Source organism: Equus przewalskii, chromosome 19, assembly GCF_037783145.1.
Source record: "Equus przewalskii isolate Varuska chromosome 19, EquPr2, whole genome shotgun sequence".
NCBI lineage: Eukaryota > Metazoa > Chordata > Mammalia > Perissodactyla > Equidae > Equus > Equus przewalskii.
In genome coordinates, this window is record NC_091849.1 from 7,370,086 (window position 1) to 7,386,052 (window position 15,967).

At 48.3% G+C, this 15,967-nt stretch overlaps 1 long non-coding RNA gene across 1 annotated transcript; it reads left to right on the plus strand.

Moving 5' to 3' along the window:
• The first annotated feature begins 8,094 nt into the window (after nt 1-8,094).
• Nucleotides 8,095-12,144, plus strand: LOC139077233 (uncharacterized). The gene is made up of 2 exons (XR_011529562.1): nt 8,095-8,650; nt 9,343-12,144. It is a non-coding gene; the product is annotated as an uncharacterized lncRNA (long non-coding RNA).
• Nucleotides 12,145-15,967: the final 3,823 nt, after the last annotated feature.

Here is a 15,967-nt window from a genome sequence, read left to right on the forward strand (position 1 = left end):
CGGGGCTAGTCCTCCTCAAGTCAAAAAAAGAGGAGGATTGGCCATGGATGTTAGCTCAGGGTGAAACTTCCTCACACACACAAAAAAGCAACAAAGAAATTCTTTGCAGCTATTCTTAAAACTTATCCCTATGTTGTTAGCTGATAAGAAAAGCACATTCAAAAAGCTAAAGGCCATATAGCTATTGGAGTTTTATAGTTTTGATCATTTGGTTCATACACTGGATGCTAGTCATTTCCACTGTAACTAGAATGTTTTAAACAATTTCTAAAACTTTCAAGATATGTCAGCTGAAGTCCCGGGATTAGTTTCAACAGATTTCTTTCAGATCCCGATGTCTTATTTAATAAGATAGTTTAAAACCTATTTTTATCAATTTTATCATTAAAATCTTATTTAAGCAGAGGAGCCTCATTCTATGAGGCCAGCAATACCTTAACACCAAAGCCAGCAGAAGACATTACAAGAAAACTACAGATCAATATCTCTTATGAACACAGATACAAAATCCTTAACAAAATATTAGCAAATCAAATGCAACAATGTATAGAAAGAATTATACACCCGACCAAATGAGATTCATCCCAAGCATGCAAGGCTGCCTTAACATTTTAAAATCAATTAATGCAACCATCAACAGACTGAAAAAGAAAAGTCACATGATCATATCAATAGATACAGAAAAATCCTTTGACAAAATCCAACATCCATTCATAACAAAAACTCTTGCTAAATTGGGAATAAAGGGGAAGTTCCTCAACTTGATAAAGAATAACTACAAAAAACCTACAGCTAATATCACGCTTGATGGTGAGAAACTCCACTTTCACACTAAGATCAGGAATAAGGCAAGAAAGTCCCCTTACCACCCATTTTCAACATCATACTGGAAGTCCCAGCTAATGCAATAAGACAAGAAAAGGAAATAAAAGGCACTCAGATTGGAAAGGAAGAAATAAAACTGTCTTTGTTCACAGATGACACAATCATCTATATAGAAAGTTTGAAAGAATTGACAAAAAAAAAATGCAACACTATTTTACATTAGCACCCAAAAAAATGAAATACTTAGTATAAGTATAACAAAATATTGCCCCTGCAATGTGGCTTTGAAGCTCCTCACACTAGACGTGAGACTGTCTCTCCACTCCGCCCCTGAATCTGGACTGGCCTTGTGACTTGCTTTGGCCAATGGAATGTGGCAGAAGTGACAATGAGTCAGTCTTAAAGCTGTGCACAAGAGGCTTTGTTTGATTCTGCCCACTCTCTTAGGATGATGCCCAGTCACCCCATGAAGAAGCCCAGGCTAGCCCACTGGAGAGTGAGAAACCATGTGCAGCAGACACAAGGCATCCCAGCTGACCAGATGGTGGCTATAGACACGTGAGCCAGCCCAGGCAAGTCAGCCAAGCCCTTCTAGGCCTAAAGAACCACTCAGCCTCCCTCAGCTGCCTGAGCTAAAAGAATGCTTATTGTTTAGGGCTGGGGTTGTTTGTTATGCACCATTCTTTTTCTTTTTTTAAAATTGACTCTTGAGCTAAAATCTGTTGCCAATCCTTTTTTTCGTTCTTTCTTCTCCCCAAAGCCCCCCAGTACATAGCTATATATTCTAGCTGTAGGTCCTTCTAGTTGTGGCATATGAGACGCCACCTCAGCATGGCCTGACAAGCGGTGCCATGTCTGCGCCCAGGATCTGAACCAGTGAAACCCTGGGCCACCGAAGCAGAGCGCGAGAACTTAACCACTCAACCATGGGGCCCATCCCCTATGCAGCATTCTTGAGGCAAGAGAAAGCTGGTATATCTTATTTTGACAAATTCTCTACTATTTATTGTCAAGAAAAAAAGCCCACTTTTTTTAGCATCTAGCAGCTTGTCATAGGAAATAAAACAAATGTAACGTTACAATATACACATGTAGATTCGACAGAGATAACTATGAAACCAATAAAAGGTTTTCAAGTTTAAAAATATATTAAATTAGGATAAAAAATGGGTGGATAAATGGAATAGAAATAGGAATTCAAGAAGAAAAAAAGAGAGATGAAAAATGTCTGACTGTTAACAAGAACTGTTCACGTAATTTAAAAAGTGATGAGTCTCAAATCATTACAGCATTTAAATTCCATTAGGCCCACATTTGGAAGTCATGTGATAGTTTGACTTTAAGATGTCAACATTTTACAATACGCCAAAATTACATCCTTGGCAACTATTTAAACTTACCATAAAAAATTTGAGATGTTGACTTATACATGTTGGGAGGGTTGTTTTCCAAATTCCTTTAGAAGGTATGCGAGCGAAAATTCTTGAAAAGTGCTTTTCTAGAGAACCTACTCACGTAGTCCCTATTTAACAGGTGGAATGTCTTGCACGTCTTGTGTACTTCATGTAGTGCTCTGAGTGTGTGTATGAGTATAAGCTCATATACATTCTTATGTATGCACGCATATAGACTTACCTTGATGTCTTTAAATGTATTTCTCTGAGGTCAGTCAGCCAGCCATCACTTTTTGATTTCTGGAAGAGAGATGGAATGACTCCTGGTCTAGGATTCTGAAGAAAAGGCAGAGAATAGGACCCCAGCTGAGAAGAACAAGACTATGGAAAGGGAAGAGGGTTTTCCTCCAGAAGATGCTGGGGTGCATATGGAGAGAGATCTCAGACACTTAGTCCATAATGTCGGGCAACCAGTGTTAGTTTGTATATGTATATTGTGTTGAGCAAGACTGACAAAGTCCCATACTTTTAAGGAATTTATATTCTAGTAGGTGTCCAGAAATCAAAAACTGAGACGTCGAAACAGTTCTGGAAGCCTGCCTAGAGGGACGCCGGATAAAAGTTAGGGAGGCGTTTGTTCTCTGGTTGTTGCTGTTTCGTGGCTCTGAACCTCTGCACGTGCTGTTATCTCTCCTGAGAATGTTCTTCCTTTTTCTTATTACGTTTCATTTTGTTTATTGGAGTAAATAATACATTTACAGGGTTTGAAAATCAAAATGTAAAGAAGGATTGGAAAGGCTTGCTCCCACCCTGACCTGGTCCTCTCCTTTCCCACTCCCCAGCCCCTACTCCCGACTGAGGGGGTGCCCATTTTTATAAGTTCCTTGTTTACCTTTCTAGTCTTTCTGCAAATACAAGGAAATATGGATATATATGGTATCTCTCCACCACACACACGCTTTTCATGCACAAAATGTAGCCAGCTACGTATACTCTGCTCCTTGCTTTTTCTTGCATAACAGTATATTCTAGAAAGCTTGTCCTCTCGGTGCATAGACAGCAACCTTGTTCTTTTTCAGGCTGTGTAGTATTCCATTGCAGCACTATCCCTGGATTATCCAGTCCTCCGTACACGGACACGTGGGTTCCAGGCTTCCACTCCTACAGGTGATGCTGCCATGAATAACCATGCGTGTACGTCCTTCCACACAGGTGCAGCCGCCTCAGGGCAATAAATTCCCAGAAGTGCCACCCCACCTTTTCTTCTTGGCAAGCTCTTACTCACCTTCTGACACCCACGGCCCAGAGAGCCAGACATGAGAAGAGGCATGTCAGGGGAGCTACAAGAAGTCTGCTGCCTGCTCTATCCAGCTGGGAACATCTTGAGGGTATGGATCCCTCCATATTCGCCTCTCCATTCCCATGAATAAGTAAGTGAATGAACAGATGGTGTTCTAGCTTAGGTACCTTAAGAAACTCAGGCAGACAATGCCTGGCAGAAGAGCGTCCTCTTTCCCGAGGTGCCAATTGCTGCTTACTGCTGTGAACTCTACGTTAGTATACAATCTAAACATTGATAACCAAACAGTGAAGGGATCCAGAGCACACAGCCAGTCCCAGCGACCCACACTTCTAGATACAATTCATTCCTCAATCTCATGCCTTAAAGCAGATTGTCTTAAGAAAAAATCTTGAATATGTATGCATAAACTGCACTTTGACTGTCCTTATATTGTTTCTTTTCGTCCTTCTGGGACATTAATGGAAGTCATCAAACGAGCAATAAGGGAAAACACACTTAGTACAACTCCATAGTTGTCTCAGTGTATGGAAAGGTCAAGTACAAGTAAACACAAGTGTGGACCAGTCTGTATGCTGATAATAACCAAGAAGCATCGAATATTCACTATGTGTCAATCACTGTTCTATGTTTTCAAATGTATTCTCTCATTTGATCCTCTCTAAAAACAAACAACAACTGTACAGTTGTTACTATTATTATTCCTAGTTTATGTTTGGCAACTGAGGCAAAGAGAGGTTAAGAATCTTGTCCAAGGGCACACAGCTAGCAATTAGTGGAACTGGAATTTGAAGTGAAGCAATCCAACTGGAAAGTCCATGTCCATCATTCTTTCATTTCAATACTGTTCCTTCTCATGTGTGTGTGTGTGTGTGTGTACTTTCCATGATACATTAGCTATGAATTGGTTCATCTCTTAGTTTCAGAAAACCCAAAATAACTGTGGTTTGTCACAAATGCAAGTTTATCTCTCTCACACACAAATAAAGAATATAGGTAAGCAGGCCAGGGTTGTCATCATGGCCACAATCATCAGGAACTCAAGCTCCTTATCAAAACTGATCTTCTACCTCATGGCCCAAAAAAGCTACTGAGCGCCAGCCACCACATCCACATTTCAGCCTACAGCAACGAGGAAGGGAAAATAAGGGTCTACCTCTTTCTTTGCTACTACTTCCCAGAAGTAGAACGTGAAACTTCTGCTTTTAGTCCATTGGCCACAATTTTAGCCTCTGGCCACACCTGGTCCCAAGGAAGGCTGGGAAAATAGCCCTTGTTGTGGAAAGGCATGCTAAAAATGTTGAGTTTTATTATTAAGGAAGAAGTAAAAAAATAGATATTAAGGAATAACTAGCAGATTTTGAGAAGCATAAATGCATGGAATCCCAGTATGAAAGGGGGTTTTTAAATTATCTAGTAAAAGTGCTTATGTGATGCTTTAGTATTCCTGCTCACCGGTTGTCTCCCTCCCTCTCCCCTCATAAAAAGAAGCCCCAGGCAACCCGTCTGATGTTTGCACAATGTTTCCATCCGTTGAGCTGACATCCAATTGGCCCTATTTCAACGCCTTAGAGCCATTCAGAATAGCTCTCAAACCTAAGCCCTCTCGCCCTCATAACTCAGACATTTGAAGAGAGCTCCCCAGGCTCCTCTTCTCCAAGCACTCAGGTGCTCGCAAACACACCTCTGCAGTCACACTCCCAGCGTGCTCTGGTGCTCTTTAGGGGTCTTGCCAAGGACTGGACGGGAAGTCCTGGGAGTGGCCATACACAATCAGCGGAGGATGACAACTCTCGCATAATAGGCAGCTATTAATACACTTCTAGAATGGCTTCTCAGATTGCTTTAAGGTTTTTGACAAGTGCTTTGCGCTTTTCACTCTGACAGTGTTTACCATCTACTAAAGCTACACAGCCCCAACTCAGTCTTGGCAGCTGACTTTTTTGGCTTTGACATACAGCCTTACATGGCTCCCTATTTTACCTTCTCCTACGGATAGGGCCTCTTGGCTTGAACCTACAAAGATAGTTTTGGATTCTGAGTCTTATCAATCAACATATCATCTATCCCCCTCTCCACCTCCACCTGCAATTTCGGTTAGAACTCTCTCTGGCTTCACCTGCATCACTGAGCAGAACATCGCACAGGGCAGGGCCAAGGCCTAGGCTGCATGATACACCCCGAAATCCTCCCTCCAGGTGACACCGATCCATTAAGCAGTCCTTTCTGTGGCAACAAGGAAAACTGGTTTGGATGTGTGTTGCTGCCATAGCAACATCCAAGCAGGCAGCTAAGAGCCCTAGGGATTTGGCTGTTGGCAGCATCTGCTACCAGAGCTTTCCTTCAACAGTGAGAAGACCTCCCCAGCACTTAGGAGCCAGGACTGGCTGCTGGGAGATAGCATTCATTCACGCATTCATTCGTTCATCATTCATTTGTAAAACATATTGAGGCTTCCTACAAGCCCGAATGCTCTGTCCTGAGAATGAGGGTCAACGAGACCCAATGCCTGCCCTCGAGGAGCTTGTCTGTCTAGTGGAGAGTCATATCACCAACAGGATGACTCTATTAAAACTCAAGTCAGGTCACACCGCGCCTCTGCTCAATAGTCCACAGTGGCTCCCACGCCCCTCAGATCCTGCCCACAGCCCCCCCGGCCCCACACTTCCCCTCTCCATCCTCCCTCTCCCTTCCTCATTCTCTCCCCTCCAGCCACATCGGCCACACCGGCCTCATCTTCAAACACACCAGACAGGTGTGCTCCTGCCTTCCCATCTTTGTATTGATCTTTTCTTTGTCTAGAAGGCTCTTTGCCAAATATCTACATGGCTCCCTCCCTCCCTCCCTCCCTTCAAACCTTTACTCAAAAACCACCTTCTCAGTGAGGCCTTCTCTGGTCACCCTGTCTGAAATGTCAACACTCCCAGTGCGCTTCATATCCTCCTTTCGGCTTATTTTTCTCCCTAGCACCTCCTCCTCTCTAATACTCTCCATCCTGCTTTCTCGTCTCGTTTCACCTCTCTTGCCCCCACTCGCATGTCAGCCTCTGGCAGCAGCAGGGAGCTCAGGATTTTTCTCTTTTTATCCAGAGCTCTCAGATCAGTGACTCATATGTAGGATGAAGGAATGAGTGAATGAATGAATGAAATGCAATTTCAATATAGCATGATCTATGGTGTATAGGAAGAGATCTGGGGGGCTGTGCAGCACAGGGAAGGCTCCCGACCCGGTCCTGGGCAGTCAGAGGCTTCCCTGAGAACTGTGGAGTGATTCAGGACAGGCCGGGCAAGAGCAGGGGAATGTCCCTCCAGGAAGAGGAAACTGGGCAGCGAACCCCCCCACTCCCCGCTGGCCATGGAGACGCAGCGGGGCCTCTGGGAGGCGTGCACTTGGAAGCCACGTGCAGTTGAACGTGGCCCGTTGGCAAAGGGCGGGCTGGAGCTGGGCCGAGAATCCTGCCAACCGTGAGAAGGTGGTTAGAATCCCCCCCACCACCCCTGCCAAGCAGAGGAGCCGGGGAGCCCATGGCAAAGCCCCAGAGTCGGAGCTGACTTCAGAAAGGCTGGAGCCGGAGAGCGGCCCGGAGGGGAGCCAGACTGAAGACGGGACTGCGTGGAAAGATGGCCCAATGATGCCCCTGAAAGAGGACAAGGGGAGAATTAGAGCAGGCCTGGCAGGCATTTTTCCTTAACCATTGTATGGAGGAGCAGCCAGAGGGAGTATGCAAATGAAGGAGCCTAGCCACTTTCCCGCAGAGTTCTACTCACCAGCCGGCCCGGCCAGATTCGGCCCAGCCCGTGGTTGACTGACCCCTGGACTGGGGGTAACGGAGAGGAAAGCATGTGCTGAAAGAAGGGCTCAGAGGTAGGGCCCACAGAACCAGAGGTTGATGGTGCTGGTGGGGGAGAGGCAGGCGGAGGGGACCTCGAGCCGGCGCTGGGGTGCCCACAGCCTGAGCCCAGGCTTACCCAGGAGGTCTCTGGGACCACCCACTGCAGTTTGGAGTACCCCAAGAAAGCCGAGAAAAGCTGTGCAGTGGTTCAGGGAAGAAGAGCCAAACTAGAATGAGGCAGAGACAGGGTCTCCCGAGGACCCTTCTCCGGAGTGGTCCAGGGCCTGCCCTGAAGTAGGGATGCCTCCCCTCCGTGCCTCAGAGTGACTGCAAGGCACCGTCTGGCCTTGTCCTGCTCAGGATGGCCTCCCTTCACCTGCCACCCTGGGCCTCCTTCTCCCCACTAGGCCACCTTCCCCTCAGCGAGGCCCTGTGCTCTCCCTTCCTCCTGAATCCTCTCCAAGGCGGATGAGCTGGGAGAAGGTGGCCCAGCAAGCCCCACCGAGAATCAGAAAATAGGGTACCTGAGGGGAGGGGAGCTGCCAAAGAACAGGGTGTCCCAGGAGTTGAGAGCAGTGTAAGAGGAAGAAACAGGGTATGGATCTTGGCTCTTCACAGAGATGGAGAGATGCCAAACTCTCTAACAGCTGTGTGTAAGACAACTGAGGTAAAAATAATAATATTAAAAAACAAAATGTCAAGCAGCCAAGCCAATGGGCTCCCTCTCTGACTTCTTCCACCAGCGGTGGGCTCCCTCAGCCCACGAGGCAGCCGACGCTCCCTTGGGCAGGCGGCCGGGCAGCAGGAAGAGGGGCTGCTCCTCATGAGCACATTCTCCAGAAGTGGCTCCTTTTCAACAATTTTAAAGGTCACATGCTGACATGACAGTTGCTAAGACTCTGATGAAAACGCTTGCAGGCAGCATTGTGCAAGCGAGCTCTGGAGACCCTCCCACAACGGGCTCCACAGACACAGGACAGCCTTTCATACGGGCTGCTCCCCACCATGCCAGGCACAGCTGTCACTCCCACAGCCCTCAGGTCAGAGCCTGGACAGGAGACAGACAGCTTCAGGTGTGGGGAGGCACACGGAACGGACAGCGAAGCATGGGACGTGGGTCCGGCGCCAGCCACCAGCAGCTGGAGGACTTCTCGGAGCAGGTACCATGACAGCTATGCAGCGGGCTCCTGACTTCTGACCCACATCAGCCTCAGGGATTGCATGAACAGGGCCAGCCTCAGATGACCTTTCCCTGCTGGCGAGGCGCTGGCCGAGCACAACGAGCTCCCCGCACAAACAGTAAGTCTGCGTGTGGTTAAAATGCAAATGTGCACCACAGACTGTAAAACATATCAACTAAGGGAGTTAAAACAGACTCCCTGTTTGTCTTAAATCCATTTTGTGCTGTACAGGATTCAAAAGGAGTCAGAATACAGATTCCCACTGAAGAGGCCATTTTCCCCTGAGCTCCGCCCTCAGGGTGACAGGTTGAAACCTAGTGCAAACCCCATGGCACCTGACTGTCTGCTCACTCTCCCACCAGGCCCCCACAGCGACGCCCTCCTCCCCCTCCCCTCCCCCTCCTCCCCCCCCCTCTTGGGGCGGCTCCTTTATGTGCACACAACCTCCAGGCCTGCCACCCAGAGGCCTCCTCTATCGTCCAGCCTCACGTGTGGAACTCCTGGGAAGGCCGGGAGCAGATGTGGGCAGGAGGGCTTCTTCCGAACATTTAGGAAACGTTAGAACTCACCCCCCTCACAGACTAGGACCCTCCTAGTCCTAATCTCGGCCCATCTCTGACTGCTGTGGGAGCGATTGGTCAAGGCCCTGATACAGTTCCACCAAGAACTCTTTCTGCAGACCTGTCGTGTCACACAACTCCAGGGGCGCCGTGCACGTTTTAGAATGTGGCGTCTTGGAGGTGGCAGGGCCCAGCCTGGGGTTTTTTGTTTTGCTTGTTCAAACTCTTCATGCTTCCCACTCGTTTTCAGTAACTCACAGGAGCTCAAGTAACGAGAAGAGAATTGCACCAGGATGATGAACTCGGATGGCTGCCACCACCTTCGCCTCCTCCAACCCATGACATACTTCCCATTCATGCAAGGGAAGCTTCCAGAAGGGGCCATGTTCCCGGTGTGGACCATAGCTGTGGGCCTCTGAGAAGCTGCAGCAGCATCAGCTGGATGTTGGGATCTGTGCTGGCACCATGTAGGGGCTGGGACAGCTTCAGAGTCACCAGGCCCAGCTAGAACTCCAGGTTGACCTGGGAGCAAACCAGCTCCTCAGTCACTCTCCCCCAAGTCCCCCTGTGGCCACGCAAGGCTGAGATGCTGCAGACGAGGAGGGCAGGCCCCCCTTGCAGGCTCCTTCTGCAGGCGCCCTCCTGATAAGTTTGCTGAACCGGGTAGGAGAGAAAAGGAGACTGTCTGGAGATGGGAGGGGCCTGATGCCAGGCCTGGACTTCTGCAGGAGCGGATGCTTCACAGTCACTCACGTGCAGGTGCAGTTTGAGCCAAACACACCTTGATAGCCCTGAGGCTTAAAAGCCCAACCTCAGCCCCACACCGGATCCTAAACAATCCTCATCCCCAAAGCCAGACCACCTCTATTTGAGTCAGCTGTGTGACCACATGCACGTCATTTAACCTCTCTGCCTCCATTTCCGGAATGGTAAGACAGGATGATCAATGCCCTAACCTTGACGTTTGCTGTAAGGATGTAGGACAGTGACTGCCCCCGGGAGGACTGGGTCAGCACCAGTCGTGGATATGACGACTCTCCTGGCCCTAAACAAGCAAAGACCTCACAGACCCAAATCCAGCACCTTCCTTCAACACATTTTCACATAAACAGTGGGAGAAAAACTCAAGACTTTTTCCTCTTTCTATTTAGAACCATAAAAGCCCAGTTAGGGTCTCAAACCTAGAATTTAGCTTTCCATAATTTCTCTAACCCGAGGCTTCTATTAGGCCTGGTAAATGGAGGACGTGATCCATGGTCCCCATTCCAGCCTGTCACTGCAAAGTGATCCCCTACATTCTCACACATATCCACACTCACACTCAGTTTCTCATGCCCTCGCACAGTTTCTCACGCTGACACCTCACTCAAACACACACCCGATTGAAGGGGGACGCTGCTGCTGAACTTCTGAGACACGGTGTGTAACGTCTGCTTCCTGAGTGAAGGTCATAGGTCATCTGTTAACCTATGCCGAAAACTACAGTACGGTGTGGTTGAAAGCACTGACGCCACAACAGACCAGGCCACGCACCGCCCGGCAACCCTCTCAGCTTGCCAGCCTCTTGCTTCACTCCAAGGGCTCCTACAAACCCTAAAAAATTTCTAATCTGCATCATCCACCCGTTAATATTGACTGAGCAGTCAAATACAAGGTCGCACTGTGTGAGACCCAAAAGACCACGAGGCTGCCCTCGCCTTCACTGGTAACATAAAACTCAATTAGAGGGCACAGCGTAACGAGGAAGGGCCTTCTGACACCTGCCACGCCATGGGGGACCTTGGGCACATTGTGCCGAGTCTAATAAGGGGTCACGAAAGGACAAATAGTGTTTGACTCCACTTACATGAGGTACCCAGAGGAGTCAAGTGCAGAGACAGAAAGAATGGGGCATGCCAGGGGCTGGGGGAGGCAGAGGGGGAGTGAGTGTTCGAAGGGCACAGAGTTTCAGTTTGGGAAGATGAAAAAGTTCTGGAGATGGATGGTGGTGATGGTTGCATAAAGATGTGAGTGTCTTAGTGCCACTGAACCGTACACTTAAAAATGGATAAAATGGTAAATTTTTTTGTTAAGCATATTTTACAATTTTAAAAAATAAAATAAATTACGGAGAACAAATTATCCCACAAAATGAAGAGGTGAGCAGTGCAGCATGGACCATGAAATCCTCCGAGGTTGCAGAACTCAGGGAAGGCTTCGTGTGGCCGTCCACCGCCTCTTAACAAGCTGTGAAGTGCTGGCTAAAATGGAGAATCGAGGCCCGCAAGGTGTAAAGACTGTCTTAAACTCAACGATGTCTATAGGAATCGAGGGCCAGGTCTCATCTGCCAAGAAAGCTCAACCACCAAGGCATAGCACGGGATGGTTGGCATGACCATAGACTATATATCCTGAGACCCAGTTCTTTTGAGAGTGGAGGGCACTAGTGATAATTATGGCAGACAACGGTGTGTGGTCACCTGGGATGTAGGGGAAAGAGGCCAGGTTTGGGAACCAGGCAGACCTGGGTTCAAGTCCTAGCTTAGGTTCTTACTTGGGCAAATTGCTTTCTGTCTCTGAGCCTCAGTTTCTCCACCTGTAAAATTTCTATCTGATGAGATTATTGTGAGTATCAAAAGTAAGACATGAAAAGCTCGCAGCCCAGGATCTGACAGTCCCTAAGTACTACAAGCCTGTTATCTCTTAGCTGCAATTCTGAACCCTGAAAAGCTCTGAAAACTGCAAGCTTCCTAAACTTGTTTCGTGGCGAAACCTGCGGGGGACCAGTGCAACGCTAGTTAGAATCCTTATTCCACGTAGTGTAATTTATTCTTATGTTTCTTTGCAGAAATATTAATGTATCGATGACAGGGCGCTGCTCCAGTAACAGCCAGGAGGATATCATCTTCCTCAAGGCCAAATTTTCTGTGTTAGGTTGGAAAGATGGGGACTCTCATTATAGTTTCAGCATCCTATACAGATCTAAATCTCTTGTCACCTATAGATACAGTTATGGAAATGTTATATAAAGTGAAAAATGGCACGTTTAGTTAATAAAAAGCCACATGTTAAATACTGTGTATGCTGTGCTCTTATTTGTTTTAAACAGATGTATGCGCACATAGGCTCATCTCTGCATGGACCGTCTTGAGGAGCATTCCTGAGGGTGGTAACCGTGGTTGCCTCTGGAAACAGGGAAACTGGGGTGAGGAGAGAGGAAAATTGATGTTTCATTATGCACCTTTTATGCATGTTGAAATTTTTATTCCACATACGGAATACATTTTTTAAACATTAAATTAAAAAGTTAAAAGACACTTCACACCCATCAGGATGGCTATTATCAAAAAAAAAAAAAAGAAAGCAACAAGTATTGACAAGGATGTGGAGAAAAGGGAACCCTGTGCACTGCTGATGGGAATGTAAAGTGATACAGCTATGGGAATCCATACGGTGGTTCCTCAAAAAATTGGAAATGAACTACCCTATGATGATCCAGTAATGATCCAGCAATTCTGCTGCTGGGTGTATGCCCAAAAGAAGTGAAAGCAGGGCCTCAAAAAGGTATCTGTACCTCCATGTCCGTAGCAGTGTTATTCGCAATAGCTAAAAGGTGGAAGCAACCCATTGATGGATGAATGGATAACCAAAATGTGGGATCTACATGCAATGGGCCAGTGTTCAGTCTTAAAAAGGCAGGAAATTGACAGGTGGATGAACCTTGGAGACATTATACTAAGTGAAATAAGCCAGTCACAAAGGACAAATACTGCTTGGTTGCACTTATATGAGGTAACTCGAGTAGTCAAATTCATAAAGACAGAAAGTAGAATGGTGGGTCCCAGGGGCTGGAGGAGCGAGGACTGAGGAGTCAGTGTTTAATGGGGACAGTTTCAGTTTGGGAAGATGACAAAGTTCTGTGGATGGACGGTGGTGACAGGTGACAGGCACAGCAATGTGAATGTACTTAATGCCAGTGAACCGTAAACTTAAAAATTGTAAAGACTAAAGTTTACGTGTATTTTACTACAATTAAAAAGAAAAGTTTCTCAAGTCACATATCCCTTTGGCTCTGCCTGTGCGGCTGGAGCTGAACCTCTCCGTGAGCCCTGCAGGCAGCAGGCAGCGCCAGTCCAGCGGCCTCTGAATAATGCATGAGTCAAAGGGTGGTTGTCAGGGAGGGCCCCCTCCAGGGCTCTGCTGGCCCTGCTGACCACGGAGTGCCCTTTGGGAGGGCTGGTTTGGGTGCTGGTGGAGCAGGTGCTGGGCTGGAGTCTGACCTGGCCCAGGCTGGGGGCATCCTGGTGTAAACACAGGTTGCCAGAGCTGAGGCCTAATTGTGACAAGGTTCAGGCTTCTCCACATGCCCCAAGGAATTGTTGCAAGATGCTCTGGATGAAGCCATGGGTGTCACCCCGAAGCATCCAGTCCTCCCCCAGAAGGGATGAGGGGTCCCTGTTTTCCTTCGAAAGAAGCCAGTACCCGGACCCCGGGATCCTCTTCAAAGTCTAAAGAGGCAAATAGGAGAAATAAGAAGATCCATCTCTTTCCCTCACACCTTGACACCCAAGTTTCTCTCTTTATCTTTTCTTTTCAGCCTTTCATTTATTTTTTTTAAAGGAAGGGGCCTTTCTGGGTAATTAGAGTATTTGGACCATTTCTGTGCATGAACTGGCAATTCCAGCTTTATTTCCCGCTTTCTCCTTACCAGTAAAAGTGGCCGCTTTGAGTCCGGACCCCATAGGCCCCCTGCCCCAGGAGGCTCACTAAGCGACGCTGGGGGAGCCGGATTCCAGTCCCACCTGGACCCACTTCCTATAGGAGGGGCCTGTGGCTTCCCTGGGTCTCAGGTTCCTCATCTGTAAAGCAGACCAGGCGCCCTCAGAGGTTCCGTGCATTTATCAGTTAGGAAGACAGTGGCAGCCAGGGAGTCGAATAGAGGAAATGTAATGTGGGGAGCTGGTCACAGAGACGGTGGAAGAGCTGAAAAGCCAATCCCCCACAGAAGTGAGAGCAGCAAGTTTCCACATTTGGGAAGGAAATGTTATCAGCACCTGAACTCAGCAGTCTGGTGAAGCTGGAACCGTGGAGAGTGGCTGCCCAGCAGGAGCACACTGGCAGGGGGCCGCTGTTAGAGACCCCGGCCAGCTCAGTGGGAGAACAAGGGGAACAGCCTGGCTTCTCCCTTCCTCCAGCCCTCGGATTCACCCTCACTGACTCACTCGGGCTGAACCCAGCCGGAAGCCAGGCAGCAAGACAGCCTGGGAGAAGTCGTTTGCAGAAGACAGAGGGCTGCAGTCCCAAGCAGGGCAGGGGAATCCGGGCGAATGACGAGCAAGTCCGGCCGCGGCCGCTGCCATGGTCCCAGCCTCAGAGGGGATTTTTCCGTTTTTGTTCTGTCCTGGCATTTCTGTTTCAGATGATCCCTATGCAAAGGAATTGAAGTCGGACAGAGTAGAAACATTTCAGTTCGGCTGAAACTTCAGTTAGGCTCCCACTTGTGTTTATGCTCACATATCACTTCTGAACCCCCAAAGTGGATTTGTGTCCTCTGGCTCTCCCCTTGCCCAACTGAGCATCCCCCGACTCACACTTCTGCCCCACATTCTCTCTCAGCAAGCGGCAGGCTGTGCCGGGCAGGTGTGAGATGTGGGCCAGACACAAACAGAGCTAGATTCACCCGGGCTGCTGGGGAGGGGGAGGCAGTGTAACAGGTTCCGCACCATCTGGAGAAGCAGGAGCATTATTTCCTCCACCAGGGCTGGGCTTCCAGGTACAGAGAGCAGAGGTCACTGTGGTCCAACAGGCTGAGCATAGATTAGGAACTCAATTGTTCTTTGTTTAGACTCAGCTGAGGCACCCAACCTTGTGTGACTTTGAGCCAAACTCAATTCTTTGGATCCAACCTGCTTTACGAGACGAGGAAGACGTGACCAGGAACATCAGCGAAGTACTCTGAAACGTAAATGGACAACGACGGCAATACCCAGCATTCATACCGTGCCCGTCCTCTGAGGCGCGTTCTTAACACACAATCTCATCAGTCCTTGAAATCATCCTCGTGAAGTAGGGGAGAGACTTTTATCCCCATCTTACAGAAAGAAACCCATGCACTGAGAATATACCGGGCCCAGCACCGTGGGTCAAGCTGGCACTGGATTGAAGGTCTCGTGAGTGTCAGCCCGACCTGCTTCTACTGAGCCAAGGAGGACACATGAGCTCCTCAGCCCGAGTCCACAGAGCAGCTGAAGAATGTGGGGCTACGCTCTTCACCATTAGGCCTAGAAAGGGGAGAAGGAACGAGTGAGAAGAAGAGAGGGAGTAAAGGAAAAGGAAGGGGAGCAAAAGTAGAGATAAAGGAAGACTTATGATGGGCAAGTTGGATAGGAACATGTCGCTCAGGGAATTGTTCCGCCGCGGTTCTTAATTACAGCATGAGAGAAAACCTGGCTTTGCACAGGATGTCTTCCATCTTCGCCCTCGGTCCTGGAAATCCACCAGGGTTACTATTCAGAAGAGTAAAGAGCCACTCTGCTTCGTTTCTAATCTGGGGTCCTCCCATTATCAGCTGGCCTTTTCGGCTCCCCCCGCCCCACCCCTTAGGGCCCAGTTTACGACACTTAAACTCTTGTTCCCTTTTCTGTAAGGTCCTATTGTGTAAGGCGGGAGAACAGATACTCATGTGGGTGTGCTGAAGCTCAGACATGTTTATCTGCACCTGAACAGTGGAATGCTTTCACGTGGCGGGAGAGTGGTATCCGCCACCATTCTTTGGGATTGCGAGGGTCCTCTTCCCACCCACAGCAGCATATCTGGGCTCTTGCCGAAGACAAGCCCTTACAGAAGTTGGGCAGATGTAATTTACCAAGCATGTCAAGGGTTGGGAAAGATGTGGC